This window comes from Sinohyriopsis cumingii, chromosome 1 (assembly GCF_028554795.1).
Source record: "Sinohyriopsis cumingii isolate HCF-2022 chromosome 1, ASM2855479v2, whole genome shotgun sequence".
NCBI classification, from domain to species: domain Eukaryota; kingdom Metazoa; phylum Mollusca; class Bivalvia; order Unionida; family Unionidae; genus Sinohyriopsis; species Sinohyriopsis cumingii.
Window position 1 is genome coordinate 124,878,499 of NC_142961.1, and position 19,965 is coordinate 124,898,463.

Below are 19,965 nucleotides of genomic sequence, written 5' to 3' on the forward strand. Positions count from 1 at the left end.
CACAAAACATACGACGAGGAAGTCTAGGACCAATACCATGTCTGCGGTGTGGTATTGGAGTGCGAGGCAAAACACGATTATGTGGAAAGTGCGGTGGAAAACAGTTCAGAGAACTTAAAAGATATTATGACAAAAAAAATAATAACGGTGAAAACGCTATAAAATCCGTGGAGGATTATATATCAAGATTTCAGACAAACAATGATTTAAACAAATAATATTATTATAATGGAGCAAAATAAATTTGTCCCACATCCTGTCATTAAGAATTACGAATCAGATATTAATGGTGTCATCAGACACTGTAGGTTGAAGAGACCAATTGGTGTTGTTAATAATCATGGTTATCTAAGGTTCACATACGAGGGAGGAAAGAAACATTATTTCTGTCATAGATTCACGTATGAATGTCATAATGGGATGATCAATGACGGTCTTGTTATTGATCATATTGATGGGAATCCTCAAAATAATAGTTTATCCAACCTTCGAGTTGTCACACGAAGCGTGAACTCTGCATGTGGTAATACAGGAAGATGTAAAACAATCGGAAAGAGGGCGGTAAATTCCACAAACACAGAAACTGGCGAAGTAGTTATATTTCGTTCGATGTATTCAGCTGCAAAATATTTTGATATTAATCCGTCTTCAGTACAAAAAGTGGCAAAAACATATATAAAACCGCTTTCTCGAAAAAATATAAACAGAAAATCACCTTTCAGTATTGTTAACGAGATAAACTATCAAAACCATTGGGAACCAGTACTGTCTGATCGTATACTACTGAATTTTTGATTATATAAAAGGGAGATTACTTTTTAATATATAGTTTTCTTCGTAGATTTTTGATTTTTTATGATCATAATTAGTCAGTTTAACTAATTACGTCGTAATTAATTACTCGTAGAAGTATTATTTATGGTTTTTAAATATTTCCCATCATACAACATTGCGAGAAATCAGGATAATGTTATTGATCCGCAAGGAAGCTGTAATATAGGCACAGAACAGAAACCGTTGTTATGGTATAAATCGATCTGTAGGTGTGTTCATGCCGCTTATTGATTCGCAGGTTGTATTTGCAGTCTGCTTAGGAAAAACGCTGTTTTATATTCAGAAACTGTTGTTATAATACAGAAACCGTTATTTTAATGCAGAAGTAGTTATTATTCAGAAACCGCTGTTTTAGTGTAAATATTGGTTCCTTAGCTATATATTAACTTCCGAAACATATGCTCGTAACAAGGTTCGATAGCTCAATCAGTATGGTATTGGACTGTGACGCTCGCGCTCCAGGATCGAATCCCCATGGCTGACAATTTGTCGGTGGTGCGCATAATTGCGATTTTTATAATAATGGGGGAACCGCAAAACCCCCCGCTCAGCAAAATTCAACCACAATATTGACTGGTGGTTGATACATTTTCGTATCACATCGGGATTAATTATTGTGGGTGGGATTTTTGCTGAGCGTGTATGTTTGTACTGTCCTTGCATATATTCATTGTATATATCCATTTCATTGTATATATTCATTTCCTTAATTAAGTTATATGTTTGTGCCGTCCAATGCATAATCTGAGCTCGCTAATACACTCGATAGGGGCTCTTCATTCATAATCTGAGCTCGCTAATACACTCGATAGGGGCTCTTCATTCATTGTATATGTTGTACTGTCCTTGAAACATCCCGACGAACTAAAGACTCGATAGGGGTTCTATAGGGATAATTTTTTTTTATTTTAAAGATTTATATATTACATAATGAACCATGAAAATATCAATGATGTAAGTGTTGCTATTAAAAAATTGAAAAAAGATGGAATTAATATATCCGATGAACTAAATCCTGAAAAAATAGTTTCTGATTTTGAGATTTTACAAGAACGTAAAAACCAGGGAACACACACACTATCATCTGAATACAAGCTCATGAAACGGATTCTGGCGGCAATGTTTCAGTCGCTAGCTACCGTAGAAGATAATCAGGTGAAGGAATTCGTTCCTCTCTCTGCCGCCGTAGAAAGAATTAAATCGCTGTTATCCCACGAGTACAAAGCAAAGAAAACGATTAGTACTCGTATAAGACAATTAAGAAAAATTATGTCAGATCGTGAAACGATCCAAAGTAACCCCGTTACTGGTGAAACGATCCAAAGTAATAATGAAAATGAAAGTTTTGGTAACTGGGGTCCCGGTCAACGCTAACCACGTGCAGATCTTTGATGGGCTAGAATTAAATTTTCAGAAAAAAAAATAAAAACATATTTCTGAATAATTTTTTTTGCAAGGCTGATTAATTTGTATCAGTAATAAAAAAATATTTTTATTTATTTTTTTTTAAGTTGGTCGAATTTGAGTCTGATCTCTGTTAAGAAATCCTCGTGTCCGTGTTTAGTGTATAAAAACACTCCATTATATAATATTTAAGATTTCACATGCAGATTTATCACAAGTTCTTCTCCACGTATGTCAATTAAGCGATTAAGGTGGTATGTGAGCTTAAAATTTATTCGTGTTAACATATTATTGTGACACCGCAGATACACAGGATTAGTTGGTTCTTGCACGATTAAACTTCCAGGGGAAACTTGTGGTGTAAATGTGTATAGGATGTATCCTTGTTGAGCCTGATTTGATCTTCCGAGATCTATTTGATAGCTGCCATCGATTACGTCACAAACTAGATTAACCGCGACCGTCGACGTTATATTAACGATTCCCGGAGATTCGTGTCTTCCGCCGCCATGTGGATCATTATCATATCTAAGAACAGTTGGAGGTGGTGCTATTTTTCTCCATGCATCATGTATTTTAGGAAAGTTCTCATCAATGACATCACTGACAGATTTTTTTAGTTTGTCTACGTTATATCCTGGAAATTTAAAATTCACTAGGTCAGCTTGTTTTATATTGTATGCGGTTAAAGATCTTTCTTTATCTTTATTGTCGCCGTCGGTATAATTTATTGTTGCATCAATTACTCGCTGGTGAAAATATTCCATGTCGGATACAAGCTGATTTAATATTTCTTGTTGTTTGATAATTTCATCCAGGAAAACTTTGCCTGATGACAAATTAAGTTGATACTCTTGAAGAGCTAGTTGTAGTTTTTCTAGCTGTATCTTCTGTTCTCGATTAATGATCTCAAAATATGTTTTTAGTTCAATCAGGTGAATAACATAAGATTCGGTTCTTACTCCAGGTTTTTGTTCATAAATAAAACTCCACCGTATGCGGTCCTTATCAACAAATAAAAAACTATAACCCAACAACGTTGCTTTTTTATATTAAGTAGATGTTGTTTGTATGATGGATTAATTTCATAATATGATTGTATATCTGTGACATAATCAGATTTTTTCGGTTCTAGTGGTCCGGCCAACCTAGTACGGATCTTATCGTGGATTGATAAATACAACGGCATAATCGGGAGAATGTATTTCAACCGTCGAGGACAGGGTCGGTTCATGAACATTAATTGATATTTTTGCTTCTTTTCCCGTTATTGATTTTATTCTACGCGCAAATTCATCATTGATTTGTTCGATCTCGTAACTGCCAGTTGGTATTAACAACAACAACCCAGTCAGGTGTTCCATCGGGTTTATTTTTACTAGCAAATACAAGCGAATTATTTGCTGGTGTACCATGACATGATTTTGATCTGATATTTGGCCAGCTGTAATATACCCGTAATTGCGCTAGTGCTATTTCTTTTACTGGAATTGCAGTAGGAATATTAACACTAAATTCAGGATTAGACGAACTTACCGAGATCATCGTTATCTTTGGCGGAGTTGTGTTGGTCACGATCTGCTGGAGTAATTCTGTCATTATTAATACTTGTATCTTTAATACCGATACCTTCGTCGTATATTTTAGTCATCATTGAAAACTCGAAATCAGATATAATTCCATCACTAAGACTCGCTGATAACAACGAGGATAATTTCGAGTATGCTACCGTCGCTGTATGTAATTTTATTTTGTAATCGGATAATTTTTCGTTCGTGCAAGTACATATTTTTTTGCGATGATATTAAACACACCTGCAATAGTTGTTGCTGCTGAAATACAAATAGTTACAGCTGCTGGTGCCATCATTGTCACCGCTGATAATATGACACCGGTTCCAGCAACAACAGCGGATACTGAATAAACAATTACATCAGCGATAACTAATCGTCGTCGATATTTTTTTACTTTTACTGTATATTGATCGACTTGATCTTTTAGCGCCGCCTGCCATTCACGCGCTTGATTGTACCTGTATTGTGCACCGTCCATATATATTTTTATGCAGTAACCAATTGAGGTGTTTCAGCTACAAATTCCAAACACCACCAGTAAGATGTTGCGGTTAATTTCTCATCAGCTGCTTCCACGATAAATATTTCCTCGTTTCCGCTATTTAATATAACAGATACAACCCCGGAAAACCTGTCGGTGGAATGACGCCATGGAAACGTTGTAAATATTTCAAATTTTGCAGCACTAAACACAGACAGCCTGTACACGCCAGTGACTGTTGCGGTATATTTGATAGTTTTATTTTGCTGCGACCATGTTGCAAAACCCGATGATACCGTGAATACGATGTTTGTGATATGTCCGAGAGTTATTCCAGCTGGAATTTTAATCAGACTGGTTTTGTTGACAATCTCAGGAATTCCCGCTACGATGTTTTGCTGTGTTTGTTTGATCGTGTCTAGGTTACTTTTGATATCAACGAGTTTTATATCAATGGCGTGCGGAGTACCGAAGAATTTATTTATGGATTCGTCGGTTTTTTGAAAATTTCTTCGAAATCTTGCAAAAGTGCCCACGTGAACATCATACTCGGCCCGCAGCGTGGATAGTTTTCCATCCACGTTGTCGACGTACTTTTTTGTTGCTGCGTCTTCGTCAGATGTTGGATCTCTTAAAACTACTATTTTATTTCCGTTCATGCTGAGTTCACCCGTCATTGTGTCGCCGGTGCTTTTCATACAATTAGCAACGCTTTTTGCAATTTCATTTCTAATTGTTGCAAACGATATACTTGAATCTCTGATTCTACCACCGTCAGTAAACACGGGAATATTATCCGTAACTGCACCAAGTACTCGTCGAACTATATCATTCCATTTGATATTGCTCGTTTTTAGTTTATCATATCGATCTTGAAAAATAACAACCTCATCTGGGTCAACTCCAGCCAGGTTCATAATATCAGCGAGGTCATGTTTAGTCACATACTTCGACAGATCAACATCGGATTTTATTTTCTTACTAGTAGAAGATCTTCCGTAAATATCAACCATTATAATAAGACCTGTTGTTTAAAACGCTTTACGCGCAACGAATCGGTTACTTGTATAATCATGCACAACTTTATGCGGTGGTTTGGATGATTTTGATATAGCGTCGAGTACATTAATTACTTCACGGCCGCATATTGGCGGATCTGTCATTGTTTGTGTGGGTAGCGTTGAATACCAAACTTTTTTATGAAGTGGTGCAACATACTTGATAAATTCAACGGGTGGAGCTAACCCGTACGAATCAAAATAAACGATTCCACGTGGATCAACTGCGTATGATACCCAATGAGTACCGGGTCCGGAACGTTCGTCTAGATTAATAATACCTGTTTCGAGTTTGTTTGGTTGTTTCGGTAATTGATCTCGCATAAAAACACCTCTAAAGGCTTTTATTTTTAATTTTTTAGCAACATCAAGTAAATCAAAATTTGATGCTGGAACGTCTAACGTGGAAGCCTTAGACCTCTCCTCCAACGACATCCTGGCAATCTTAAGCCGCTTCCCTTTTTTTCGTATCCATTTCCAGTTGCTTTCTTTAGTGCCATTCCAGCAGCTGTTCCAACAGCACCTAATGCGGCTGCTTTTGCTACGGCTGGAGCATCAGCAGCTATTATCGCTGGTAGCGCTGCGAGAAGTGGAAATATACCACCTATTTTAACCATGTCTTTGATGGCGCTCGGAGAAAGATGAAATTGAACTCCAGTTTTTGATTCCAGGGCTTTATTGAAATGTTTAATCTGATTATTTGTCAACGATAATTTGTTTGGACCACCACTAATCTGATCTCGTTTTAGTGATATTTTAGTTCCGCATTTGCTGGCGGTTTTTGATTGAAGCTTTTTTACCTGACCAGGAGTCAGAGTAACATTAACATGACTATACGACATTTTTATATAAATAATATTTTTTCTGAATAATTAAAGATTTTCCACTGGTGCATAAACGACTCTCATTCGACCACTACCACCTTCAAGTAACATGGCTTTATCGCTAAGTATGACCGCGATTGCTCTGTAATCAACACCACCACCTGTATTTAATGTTTCTTTGAGATGTATATCAACGACAGATTGTTTTGATAGATCAAGATGTTCTAATGAAAAATAATAAATCGGATATAAATTTTTGAAATCACATTGTGATATTTGCAACCCAGTATCAACATTTTGATCACGTCCCATAAATGACATCAAACGATGATATGCACGTCCTATATGGTTTTGTGCATAATTTAGTTGTATATTCTCTGTTGGTTCCTGTTGTCCGTTTATCCGTAAGGAAATATTTGTGAGACCTAGTTGGTCAAATATCATATGAGAGTGAGTTTGTGAGTTTAAACGATTAGTTCTCTGAAAAGCAATAAAAATATGTCGTGGTGCAGAAACACCCTGTTGTGATGCTATATGCCATGTAAACTGACCGTTAACGTTAGTTTGCATGCTATCCGTGCTTGTTGTTAACCATGACAACAAGGATTTACCACCTGCATCCATGAAAGAAATCAATTTTTGTTCTTCTGCGATCGTTGGAGTCATTACCGGCATCCACAGTGAAAGTTTCGATAATATTACTTTACCAGCATCACCAACGGGTCTCCACAGAGCATCGTTATTTCATTCTTTCTTACAAGAACAACCGTGTGTCTAGCTCCAAAAATAACCTTTTTGACATTCCTGCAAAATCCAAAAATATGCGATAGTGGAATTGTACATGAAAACCCTCTATTGCCTCCTGGCAACATATTTCTACGCACTGCAAATCCCAAGTTGAAATTTTCATTAGAACCATGGACCACCGGCCACACAGTAGCATCAGCGGTATCGGTATCGTTTCTTGGTCGTCTTTTATCATACATATCGCTTTCAGGGTGATCGGAGTTATCTTTCACAAACATCATTGTGGGACCTGCTGATCTTGTATAATCATCAGAATATCTTGCCAACCCTATTATTGTTGTAGCAACGTCTACATCTTTCTCAATCGATTCGATATTTTTTCCATCGATCATATATGTGGCGCTACTAAATAATGCCATGATCCCGTTGTTGACAAAACCAATTTTTACTGCATCTAAGTAATTAGTATCATCCGTTTTACAATTGTACCTTCTACCTCAAGAAAAGCATCAGCGGGTAGAAAATATCTACTTGTGTCATGAACTTGTAGTTCAATTCTTCCACTTCGATCTGGTTCTCGTGCGTCATAAGAATAAAACTGATAATCACTTACCGATTCATCCTTAAGGACGGGTGTTTCCATGTCAAATGCTGTGTCGGATACGAGCTTGAACATTTTATTATAATTATTTTTCGTCTAACACGTTGATTACCGCGTTCGGAAAATTCCACTTCCGGATATCAAACTTGAGATATTATTTCCAGATTCACCGAGTCCTTGATCTGCTAACGCTGCTAGTTTTTGATTTGCAGCTTGATTTATTATTTTACTGACATCTGCAGGCATCACCTCAGTACTTGGTAATTTTACTGGTGGTTGTCGTTTTCGTCGCAATAATCGTGCTAGTCTTTCTTTGATCGCCGAGAACGCCTTACCAGCAACATTGACAATTGCACCAGGAGCTTTATCACGAACAATATCAATGGCCTTCATCGATAATTGTTTTGCAACGGGTGCTACTTTTGGAGCTATCCTTGTAGATAATCCCTGAATAACATCACCAAGTCCATCTCCGTAAGTAGCTCTATAGATTGGTAATCGTGAGTTTACCGCTCTGACCTGTGCAGGTTTGCGATGATTATTATGTATTATCATCTTATTTTTATTTACCATTCATCTAACAACTAGTCATCAACAAGTTCATCGATAAGTTCTCGGTAAACGCCGATATCCATGATGCCGCCGCGAAATAATCGCTGGCAAATATCAGCTGCTTCATTAATTAATTCTGGTGAATTATTTCCAGCTCGTTTTCCTCCTATGAGAACTTCTAACCGTGACACGTCATTGATGATATTATCAGGACAAACAAAATCATCCCCCAGACCACTGCCAGTAGCACCCGGTACATCGTAAATTTCTTCTTCTGGAGATTGCGGTCGAGGAGGTTGTTGCTGCGGTGGTGGAAGTTGTTGCTGCGATGATGGAAGTTGTTTTTTCTGTTGCTGCGATGATGGAAGTTGTTTTTTCTGTTGCTGCGATGATGGAAGTTGTTTCTTCTGTTGCTGCGATGATAGAAGTTGTTTTTTCTGTTGCTGCGATGATGGAAGTTGTTTTTTCTGTTGCTGCGGTGATGGAAGTTGTTGCTGCGGTGATAGAAGTTGTTTTCTCTGCTGCTGATCAAAAAATAAATCTATTGCATTAATAAATGCAATATATCTAGTATCACCGCTTCTAGCCTGGTCAACATTATAATGTATACGAAATATCCACTTGTACCAATTTTCACGACTTATAGTATCATCGGCATACTCGGTTTTTAAAACTTGTTTTCGACGATCATAACTCTGTACGGCATAATAAGCAAATTTATCTACATTTTTAATTTCCTTTATGTAATTAAGATGTTTTTCATTAAATTTATCTTTTATATAAACCTTTTCCCTGATTTGTTCTTTTCCTGTTTCTGGTACGTGATCTTTCATCTCACCTATTTCACCAGCAGGTTCAGGCTGAGCCGCAGCTATATTAGTTGGAAGATCTCGTAAAATATCCATTGTCTGTCTAGTTCCTCTTGCTATCTCCTCAGTCTGCGCCGCAGTTTGTCTTGATACCGGAAGAAGATCCTCTTCGATGACAGTTGTAACTTTCTTAGTAGCTGCAGTGACGGGCTTAAACAGTTTTTTAGTTTCTTCTTCATACTCAAATTGTGCTTCTTGCTGCGCTTGTAGATTTTTTCTGAATGAGTCTCTGACAGGAAGAAATTTTTTAATTGCTTCTAATCGTTCTCGAGCTATTCTTGCAGTATGAGATTCCGAATGCATCATTATTTTTTTAATATATCAATCTTTTAATTAATATCAGCAGAAGGGGTGTAAATTTAATTAAAAAGATATCATTCATATAATGAACAACTGTGCGTGGCTGCGTCAGGGAACCACTAACAAATGTGATAAAAAATGCCGTGGAGAATATTGCAAAAAACATAATTATCTTATAAAGAAAAATCCTCATGCTGGTCCACGAAGTTGTGTTGGATGTAACAACGGCGTTAGAGGATTATATCAGATTTGCAAAAATTGCGGTGGAGATCGATACAGAAGTTTGATGATATGTTATAAACACAGAAAGAACATAAATCCAAAAATAGAAAAACCACCATCAGAACTTGAATATTACATGAAACATAGAACAAATTCCGAAGATTCCGAAGATTCCGAAGATTCCCATGATTCAGATGAAAAGAAAAATATTCATCAAACTTAAAAATTTCTTTTACAACATGAATAGCAGCAGAGAGGGGGCGTCTACAATTCTGTTTAGGACAAACAATAATCGTAGACGTGGTATTGACCTCTATGAAGGGTCACTATTTTTTTTGGTCCAAACACAAGGGTGACCACTCCCTTAAGTGGTCTGTTCACCCTCTCTGCTGCTACAGTAATACAAACCTTTTCCTGTAAAATTAAGGAAACCAGTATGGGTACCTGACACACATTACACACTGACCTAGCTATTGCAAAACTGTTGTCACCCAATAACAGTAAATTTTATTTTCATTGCATGGATTTCAATTTCGTCAAATGTGGATGATTTCTTTTTTACGTTTTAAGAATGTTCTAGGCAGAAGTGTTGTATAGCTTGGAAGACTGCCAAGTTATGTTACAAAAAGGAAGTTAAATATTATGTCAAAGCGTCTGTACATTCATCCACCTGTGTGATACGATTGGTATGTCTATTTATATCTATTGAATTTAGGTTTAACCTATCTGGCTGGTAGCCATATTTTACACATCATGAACATGGGATAAGTAAGAGGTCTGAGATGTATAGTTTTCGATCGTAGGTAAGTCCTGATTTATCTCTCAACTTTAATTTAAAAAGTGTTTTTCTTGTATTTGGAATTATTACCACCATATTAGGTTTCTAGATTAACAATAGTTATGGAATACATGTGAACTTTTTCATTTATAGCTACGCTTAGGTCTCTGGGGCCTTTCGTTTCGTTTAAATTAGGTGATAAAGTTCTTTCCGACATCGATATTGTGATGTGGACGAGAATGGGTTTAAAATTAAAAGATTAACACATCTAGGTTGAATGCAAATGACAAGCCGAATAACGTGAACTTGTAGGAGGAGCTAAATATTCGCACATCAGGGAGCAAGGTTAAGGATGGCGTTTTTAATAGTTAGCGTTGACTTCGTATTTTTAGCTGTCAGTACATCATTATTTTATCAATGGAAGCAAGTGGGAATATTCTATGTCGTTTATGCTGAGTAGCATACATATAAAAATAACATTTTGACCTGGCATGGATCAATTAATTTGTTTTTCATTCGATATCTATATTTATTAATATATAAGTCACTTTATTTATATACCCATGTATCTGCCTCTCTGTCTGTTTCTCTAAATGTCTGTTCCTTTTTGGAGTTATCTTCTGTTAATGCGTACATATTGCAAATCCATTATTTACATGTGCTATAACACATAGATAGTGTCATTATATAATGCATAATAATCGCTTGCTGATGATATATTTGATACAGTATTATATTATACAAGATATTAGTTCCAATATGAATAAAAAATATGCAGTGCAGCAAACAGCAATGAGATTAGATCAAGGGTGCTTGTATTTGAAACTTATATAGAATTATTGTGTTACTAAACCAGGGGGCTTATAAGGAATATAAGTATTAAAGAATAGTATTAAAAGAGATTAATATACTGACTTCAAATATTAAAAGAGAAATATCATATTGTGTTTTAGAAAAGATGCAGATTTACATATTACTTCAATTGATAATAACATTAAAATAAACACCAACCACTTTGTATTTTTTTTTTTTTTTTGGAGGGTTCTCTCTCCTTTAGATCTTCACAGACCATTTAGGGAGGCCCTCCTGCCCTACATGTTATGATTGGTATTCTGTATATTTGGCTATCGTGTTATTGCTTTCTGAAGTGTACTTTTTTTTGTATTTAATTTTTTTTTTTTTTTTTTTTTTAATATTCCATATTTTCTTTCAATGTATTCATCGTAGCTGAACATAGGTTTTTCTTCTGTCCTTTTTTCCTCTTGTTGTCTTTTTCTCCTTTCTTGTCTTTTCGCTTTTGTCTTTTCTCTAAGTGCTTTCCTTATATCTAGGCTTGTTTCCATTGTTTGTAGCAATTCTGGATCTTCATTTGAATTTTGCTTGTTTATTTGGAGTGTTTCTAATAGTCTAGGTGTTTGTGTTTTCTGAATCTGTTGTAATTTGAAAGCTGTAACTTCTGAGTCATTTTCTTGTAGTGGTGGCTGCATTGGTATCACTTCTTTTTCTTGTAGACTTCGTTTTGTTTGTTTTTGGTGTAGTTTGCTTTTTAGTTGTTGCCCAGGTTCAATATCTTGTTGGATTAGCTTGTTATTTTTTTGTTGACTTTCTTGTATTTGCATTTGTATTTGATGTTGTTGTTGTTTACATCCCTGTGATTCGTTTTCTGGAGGCTGATCTCGAGTCTGTTGGTGTTGTTGTTGTTGTTGTTGACTTTTATTCCCTTGCTGTTGTATGTTTTCTGGTTGCTGTTGTGGTTTTATTTTCTTTTGTTGTTCTTCTTGTCTATTTTCCATCACCTGTTGTTGCTGCCCTGTTTGTATCTTTGTTTGTTGTTGTTGTTGTTGTTGTTGTTGCCCTTGTTGTTCATTTCCTCGTGTCTGTTTGGGTTGCTGCAGTTGAACTTTTTGCCCTTGTTTTTTGTTTTCAATTTCTTTCTGTAGTGTAGTTTCTCTCTCTTGTTGTTGTTGTTGTTGTTGTATTTGTTCTATCCTTTGCTTTTTTCCTGCTTGTTTCGGTATTTCCTGTTCTTGTATTTGTTTTTGTTGTCCCTGTTCTTGTAACTGCTGTTGTTGTTGTTGTTGCTGCTGCTCATCTCTTTGTTGTTGTATTTGTTCTATCTTTGTTGCTGCTTGTTTCGGTATTTCCTGTTCTTGTATTTGTTGTCCCTGTTCTTGTAACTGAAGCTGTTGTTGTTGCTGCTGCTCATCTTGTGTTCTTTGTTGTTGTTGTTGTTGTGGCTGCATATTTCCTATTTGTCTGCTGCTTGTTTTTGTAGTTGTCATTGTTGGTCCTATATTTTCCGAGTTCTGGGGACATTTGAATGGTGTGACCTGTATTCCCACATCTATTGCATGTTCTGTCAAAAATGCATCCTTTGTACCACGTCTTTGCTAAGAATCCGAATATGTAAAAGGCTCTCTTTACTTTCTTCATGTTACTGCTTTCTATTTCTAATATCCGTCTTCCGTCTAAAATTGATGTTGTTTCTATTGTTCTATTCCTTGCTGAGATAACCGGGATATTGAATTTTTCCTCAAAGCGCTTAACTATTTCTTCTATTGGAATTTCCAGCGGGATGTCTGTAACATGTAATTCTCCTGTTCTCTTTTTTATCTCCCTTAGCAGTGGTTCTGGTTCCTTTATTGTCACTCTTTCTTTCCCAATACGTATTTCCCCATATGGTAAGATTGGTTTCTTCCCTTTTGGTCTTATTATGTAGCCTTTGTATCCATTAGGGTTTACTGAGTATACTCTATCCATACATTCTGGGTGGGCTATTTTCATGGCTATCATTACTGTGGTTAGACAAGGTATGTTTTCCCTTTGTATGTGCCTCATGTCTATTTCTTGTGTTCCTTCCCTGTATTTACATTGTAGATAGCTTTTGTCATGCATCACTACTCTTTCCAGCTTGAAGAATTTCTCCAGGTAATTGACTTCTTTTCTAGTCGCCATATTGCCTCGTGTTGCACGCATTCTGTTTTCGATGTCTCGTTTTTCCATGTTGATTTCTATTTGTTGATTATTTTCTGTTTGATTAGTTATTTTGTGTAATTTGATTCTTCTTACTCTTTTTGAGCTTCGGAGTCCGTAGTGGACAGTTTAGATAGTCCTGTGGGGGAATCCAGTGCTTCCAAACTGTTTGCTTTGTCCTTGCCATTTTCAGACGATAAAACAACACACACTGTACTTCTCAAGAAGGAGTATAAGAATCTTTGTAAGCACAATGGTTAAAACAGTTCACTATGAAGGCGGAATAAACCTCATGTTTCATGTGGGTAAATACATACAGTTTATTATATTAAACATACAGTGGAACTTAAGGTGCCGTAGATTTTAAAAGTCAGTTGTTAATAATACTGAACAAACACAGACATAAAACATATACAATAGTGATTCAATAGCAGAAGTAGATGTTTTGGAATCGGCAATATTAATGAAAAGCTAAATTAATGTTATTTATATTATCCATACATCTGATATAATTGAACAAGCGTAGCGCATTATTGAAAATAAATTAACGTTTAAGACAGTTGCCCGATAACACCGAAAGACGTTTGGTCTAACATACGTGACCTTTTTGAAGTCTTAAATAATTTCAAATGATAGGATAAACACAGCATTCAAGACATTTTTACGAAGGTCTAAAATGTCATGTTTCTGCAGCGAGTATCAATTAATTGTTGGAGCAAATTATATGTGAGAATAGAAACGAAACGGCATTGAAGTGACACAGGTTAATAGAAGAGGCTACCTACACTATTCAACCAAGCGAAATAAAAGATTCCCTTTACAAAACTTGGTCAGTCTTTTGGATGTCCTGTGGTAGACAGGCATTGGATGCACAAAGTATATGAAAACTACAACCTGGTATATACATACAGGTTCGACTCTATGGTCGTAAACTAACGAAAAGAAAGACGCGAAACCAACACGTTTTGTAAAAATTAATAATGTAATTATGAAAGTTTAAAATGAAACTTGAGGAGGAAACTACAGTATTATGATTTTTGAATCTCTTCCTTCTTACCTTGTCGGCGACAATTAATATTTCATGGAATATACAGGGGGCTATAATGATCACAAAAATATGTAGAATTAAGCTAAAAAGAGTCTCATTCAAACGGTTTTATTACTGAGGAGACTTCCTATTTTTTTCTGCCTGAAAATGTTCACAAGTGTACAAATTAAGAACTTTCTTGCTATTTTTCATCCTTTTTATTTATCTGTCTCCTGCAAGAATAGCGTTGTATCATCAGCAATTCACCGTTCCGCTGGCCTAGAGGTTAGAGCGTCCGCCTCGGATGCGGGAGGTCGCGGGTTCGAAGCCCGGCCGATTCATGCCAAAGGCTTATCAAAATGGTACTAAAAGCAGCCTCGCTTGGCGCTCATCATTAGGAGGTTAGTGTTAGGAATGGTCGACCTGGTTTCAGGATAATGTGACTGGATGGGACATGATGCTACATGTCTGTGGCATGATGCCCAAGTGCCAGACACCACTATAAACTGCCATGCTGCAGACATCTTAGCGATATGACTGAAAATGTTTTAAAGCTACGTTAAAAAAACACACACACATCAGCAATTCAACGTAAACTATCAATGGGAGGGAGGATCTTGAGGAATATAGTGAAGCCAGGACCTTGATCTTTGTAAGAGACCTTGATTGCTTATAACATTTAACTCAATTCTTCAAACTTGTAAGTCTTATTACTTAATGATTTTTCCCCTTACCTGTCATTTTATCTCAGATATAAAAGAAACAGCCAGCGTAATTTCAGATGCAATAGTCCTTTTAGTTTTAGAAAAAGATACGTGACATAATTAAGACAGAGCCGGAAAATAAAAACAACCCGAAACTGATTCGAGAAAACTATTGTATCAGTTTTCTGTATAATAAGAAGAGAACCACACATATTAATCTGTATTTAATTCCCCTTGATATGATCAGTCAATAGATTCTTGTGAGCAATTGGGAAGTAAGGAAAGTAAATACTTGACGGGGCACGTCATCGTTTTAAGCTACCCTTGGAACAACTCTCACACTATACCGACTCGTCAAGCAGTCGTTTCAAAATTTAATTAAATCTATATGTTATAACCATATAATCGCATATATTTTGTCAGCTGAATACTCATAGCCCTTTTCATCTACAAAGTGTGCAATTATGAGATAGAAATAAGGTTAACACCCTGCAAAGTTTAAGTACCGCGGTTTGTGTTTTAATAATTTCCATTTATTTCGGTCATTATAAACAGATATACTTACACTGGTAGATGAAATGCTAAAATATATTAAGTGAGACTAGTGTCCGTAGACATGGAAACTGACATAATGAAACGCCTTTTTTTTAAAAAAATACAGCAGTAATGTATCAAAGGTAATGGTTTACTAGGGGTTTTCGGGTGAAGCAAAATCTTTGTCTTTAGTTTATACACACTTATTACATAAATTGTATTCGCTTAATGAATTTGATTTGTTTATTTCTCAAATTGTTATATTAATTTCGTATACAGCTGTACATCGGTTAACACCGTATAGGTAAATAGAGCCCACACAAACTTTAATGAATTACTACAAGTATGTATGTATGAAAAGATGTATGTATGTATATATGTATGTATGCACGCACGCACGCACGTTAAGCTACTAATATTATAAAGATACACAGAGAAGAAATACTCTAATAGGGATTAGAAGGTCTTTGTGTCTCATTGCGATTTTTAATCTGGGTCAGCTAGTTACTATATTAGTCTCATACCTAGCCCCATACCCTATCCATTAAGTGTAACACCAGAAATAACACGATGGCATTCATACGTAACATATTCTGTCTCTCTCTCTCTCTCTCTCTCTCTCTCTCTCTCTCTCTCCTCAACACCTGGTGCTTAGTCTCATGGAACCAGTTCACGAACAACTCAAGTTAGCGAACTTTTCGCTTCGAACCAGTTATATTCAAACCAAGACGGCTTATGTTCTGGGGTCGTCTGGGAAAGAGCAAATATTCTGCAGTACGGAAACTCAGAGGTAAGTTACATTAATAAAGCAGTCGAGAAACTGTTTGCCATACAAAACTGCTAGTTCATCAAATTACAGTGAATAGAGATTCCATTCTGCTGCCAGCATTAAAGAAACAAAATTTACTTCATGAAATTTAGTTATATTGTCTTAAGTATTTAAATCTGGTCTTTTTCTTTGCTCAGTATACCAAACTCCCGAATATGTGGACTCAAAATGTGCCTTTCATAACTGAATGATAACCCAACACATAGATCTGCACTCGCTGCCGCAACGTGCGGATTAGTTGGTACTCTCTGGGTTGTTTGATGACAAGAAGCTACTTTTTATGTAGCACAAATATATTTGGAAGAGGTTTCATAAGTTATCCATAAAACGTTCAGAAAATTGAGGGTATGCAGTTCAAACACACACACACGCACGCACGCACATACACACACACAGACACACATACACACATATATATATATATATATGTGTGTGTGTGTGTGTATGTGCTTGCGTGCGTGTGTGTGTGTGTGTTTTTGTGAAAACAGTAAAGCCAAATTCAGCGGCAAATTACAAAGAGCATTGTAAAAGACAAAGATCATGTCAGATTATGTCAGATAAGATAAAATGCTACCGATGCTAAACGCCAACATTATCCCATTACAGTTACCACGTAGGCTGAATTTTGTCTGGCATCATATGACCTTTACAAAGTTAATTATTAGCAAGCATACGCGGTTCAAGTAATGCCTAAAGTCATCTATTAGTGATAATTTGTTCAATAAACATTCTTCTTATTAATCCAATTTGACAATATACGATGGTATCACCGTCTCACGATAACAACATATTGCGGGCCGATTTTCCGAGCAGAAATAGGTAACACTATGTTCAGCGTGTATGTGGGACTTCATTGATTCACAGTCTCGTTGACGCATGTATAGATCCTTTTACTGTTAATATGCAATACACAATTTCTTGTTCAGTCACCGACATCACGAGTCTAATTAATCTCTAAATATACAGGTATGCTGTAGTCGTCAGTTTTGAAATTAAGATGTGTTTTTCTACTATTAAGGCTGGTTACAAATTGTACCAGAGCAGAAGGTGTTATTTGTGGTGACTCCAGTTATTGGTTATTGAATGAAAGCAAATTATATCAGTATGACAATGATTTTACCAAGAAACTTCACGTAATGCCTAAAGTCATCTATTAGTGATAACTTGTTCAATAAACATTCTTTATATTAATCCAGTTTGACACTATACGATGGTATCACCGTCTCACGATAACAACATATTGAGGGCCGATTTTCTCAGTAGAAATAGGGGACACTATGTTCAGCATGTATTTGGGACTTTTTGTATTTATACAGTCTCGATATATAGATCTTTGTTACTAATGTTAATATGCAGTACACAATTTCTTGTTCAGTCACCGACATCACGAGTCTAACTAATCTCTAAATTTTCATTACAGTGCACTAATGAGGGTGAAAAGGAGCGGGTACATCAAACTGGTCACCCTACTGTGAAAATAAAGTAAATACATCAAGTATAATAACTTGACTCAAACGTTAACCATCTTAGATGTCAACGGCATGGCTAAGAATACACGCTACACGCCAAAGAATATATTCATGTAAACTACATCATAACAAACATCAGCTAAACATTTCCATTAGCCAGATCTGAATACCTGCAGAGGCTTTAAATCAGAAACCTCCCTTAAATAATTACAAGTTTTGAGGTGGCAAGATAATAATCCGGTCTCCCGCTCAAGTACTATTATTGCATGCGATGTTATATATATTTAATATGTATTTGTTAGTTGTTTTCTCCTCCAATTTATGTTTTGTTAAATTGTATTTTGGACTTGACCTTGTCTAATGTGATGTGATTTTGATTTTTAACGTAGCTTTAACAATTTTTCAGTCATATCGCTACGATGTCTGCAATGTGGCAGTTTATAGTGATGTCTAGCACTGGGGCATCATGCCGCAGACATGTAGCATGATGTCCCACCCAGTCACATTATCCTGACACCAGGCCGACCAGTCTTAACACTAACCTCTTAATGCTGAACGCCAAGCGATGCAGCTGTTAGTACCATTTTTTAAGTCTCTGGTATGACTCGGCCGGGGATCGAACCCACGACCTCCCGCATCCGAGGCGGACGCTCTAACCACTAGGCCACCGGAGGACCTTGTCTAAAATCTAGTTCATGTTGTACCTGAAATGAAACTATTATTTATGAAAATAAATAAATATATAGCTAATACTTTTATCAGAGTGTGTTTTATATATTAGGATCATTAACTTGGTCTGAGTTATTCATTAGGACTGGTGATATAACTTTTACCATGTTTTGCAGATATTAACTGAAAGATAATTTTTATGAAAAGCAATTCCTGAGCATTTAAAAAAATCATTAATGGTTCTCATGATACATGAGTCAAACGACACATATATAATTCTTAAAGAGTGGATAAAATATCTTCTGAATTTAATGTAATATGCGTCTTTTACAGTTTATTATTGACAAATCGCTATGTTTCGATATCAGTGTTAGCTAATGTATTGTACGTAGGAAGGATGTAACCAAACACTTTTGTTCATTAGATTAAATTACACTTTCTGATCAAGTAAATTATCTAAATTGTATAAATGACAAGGACATTAAAATCCTTAATTGTAAGCGGACTACATTCTATAGATTAAATGAAAATTTTCCACCGATTTATCGCAGTAAAACAAATAATTTTCAAAGTCTTGTTAGTTCAAAACTTTAGCACATTTTGTCTGGTATCTTCGTCAATTACCGAAACCGTCTCGACAACTGCTGTATCCAGTCTGTCTCAAATTGTTAAATTGTACAGATTGTTTTTGTTTTACAATCAAACCTAAACTTCTCATTCAAATTAAAACAGTTCTTTGCGGGCAAATATGCCATTATTTCGTTTCTCTTGTGTACCAGCATAATGTTGACTTAGCACATGTATTGTTTTGAGATACACAATTTGTGTTTCAGCATAACAACAAAGGTCAAAACGTGCTGATTGTGATCAAATTACCCACTGTATTTCCTTTATCCAGTTGCGTTAAAGTCTGGAGAATCAAATGAGTGAGAGGTATCAACCTATAGTCCCTGGTTGACATGAGTTAACCATTATTACTTTGCGTAATCACATGTAAAAAATCCGTACAGTTTGCAGCGTTTATTCTCTTTCAGATTTATGTAATACCTGATATTATGTGACTCATTAACAGATAGACTAATTCCACATTTTAATTATAAAAACAAATTTTCTTAATATCTTCGTTTTGCAAGCATTGTTTATGTTCAAAGTAATAATTTAGCTCTCTTTCTGAACTCTCAACACGAAAAATTCATGGCAAATGTAGCCTTTAGCTTTCGCCGTGTTGGCCTTTCCCCAGACTCAGTATGACATTTGACCCTTTAATGTCAGCGACATACCCGATGTATTCCATGTTGGAAGCTTGATACCTTAAGGTCCTAGCCATAAATCATCTGAAAAGCTCTTTCCAAAATGCTGCTCGGAACAAAATAACTGTATGCACACACGTGTCAAGTACGAAACTTCACCGTCAATCGCACTCCATTATCGGAGGAAATAATCTCAGACAAAAAAACAACAATATTGTAGCCTTTACCAGTATTTCTTTGTGTATTTTACATTCCTAAGTTTCGAT

At 36.0% G+C, this 19,965-nt stretch overlaps 1 protein-coding gene across 5 annotated transcripts in view; it reads left to right on the forward strand.

Annotated features, from left to right (window-relative positions):
- Window positions 1-10,192: 10,192 nt before the first annotated feature.
- Window positions 10,193-19,965, forward strand: part of LOC149807812 (uncharacterized) — a 51,258-nt gene continuing 41,485 nt past the window's right edge. For 3 of the 5 annotated variants that reach the window (XM_089970720.1, XM_089970757.1, XM_089970747.1), the window contains exons 1-2: window positions 10,193-10,269; window positions 17,732-17,793. The gene's annotated coding sequence lies outside the window, so the exon portion shown is untranslated. Of the gene's footprint in view, window positions 10,270-12,876; window positions 13,462-17,731; window positions 17,794-19,965 lie in introns of those variants that run through there. The other 2 variants (XM_089970729.1, XM_089970740.1) reach the window with 2 other exon arrangements.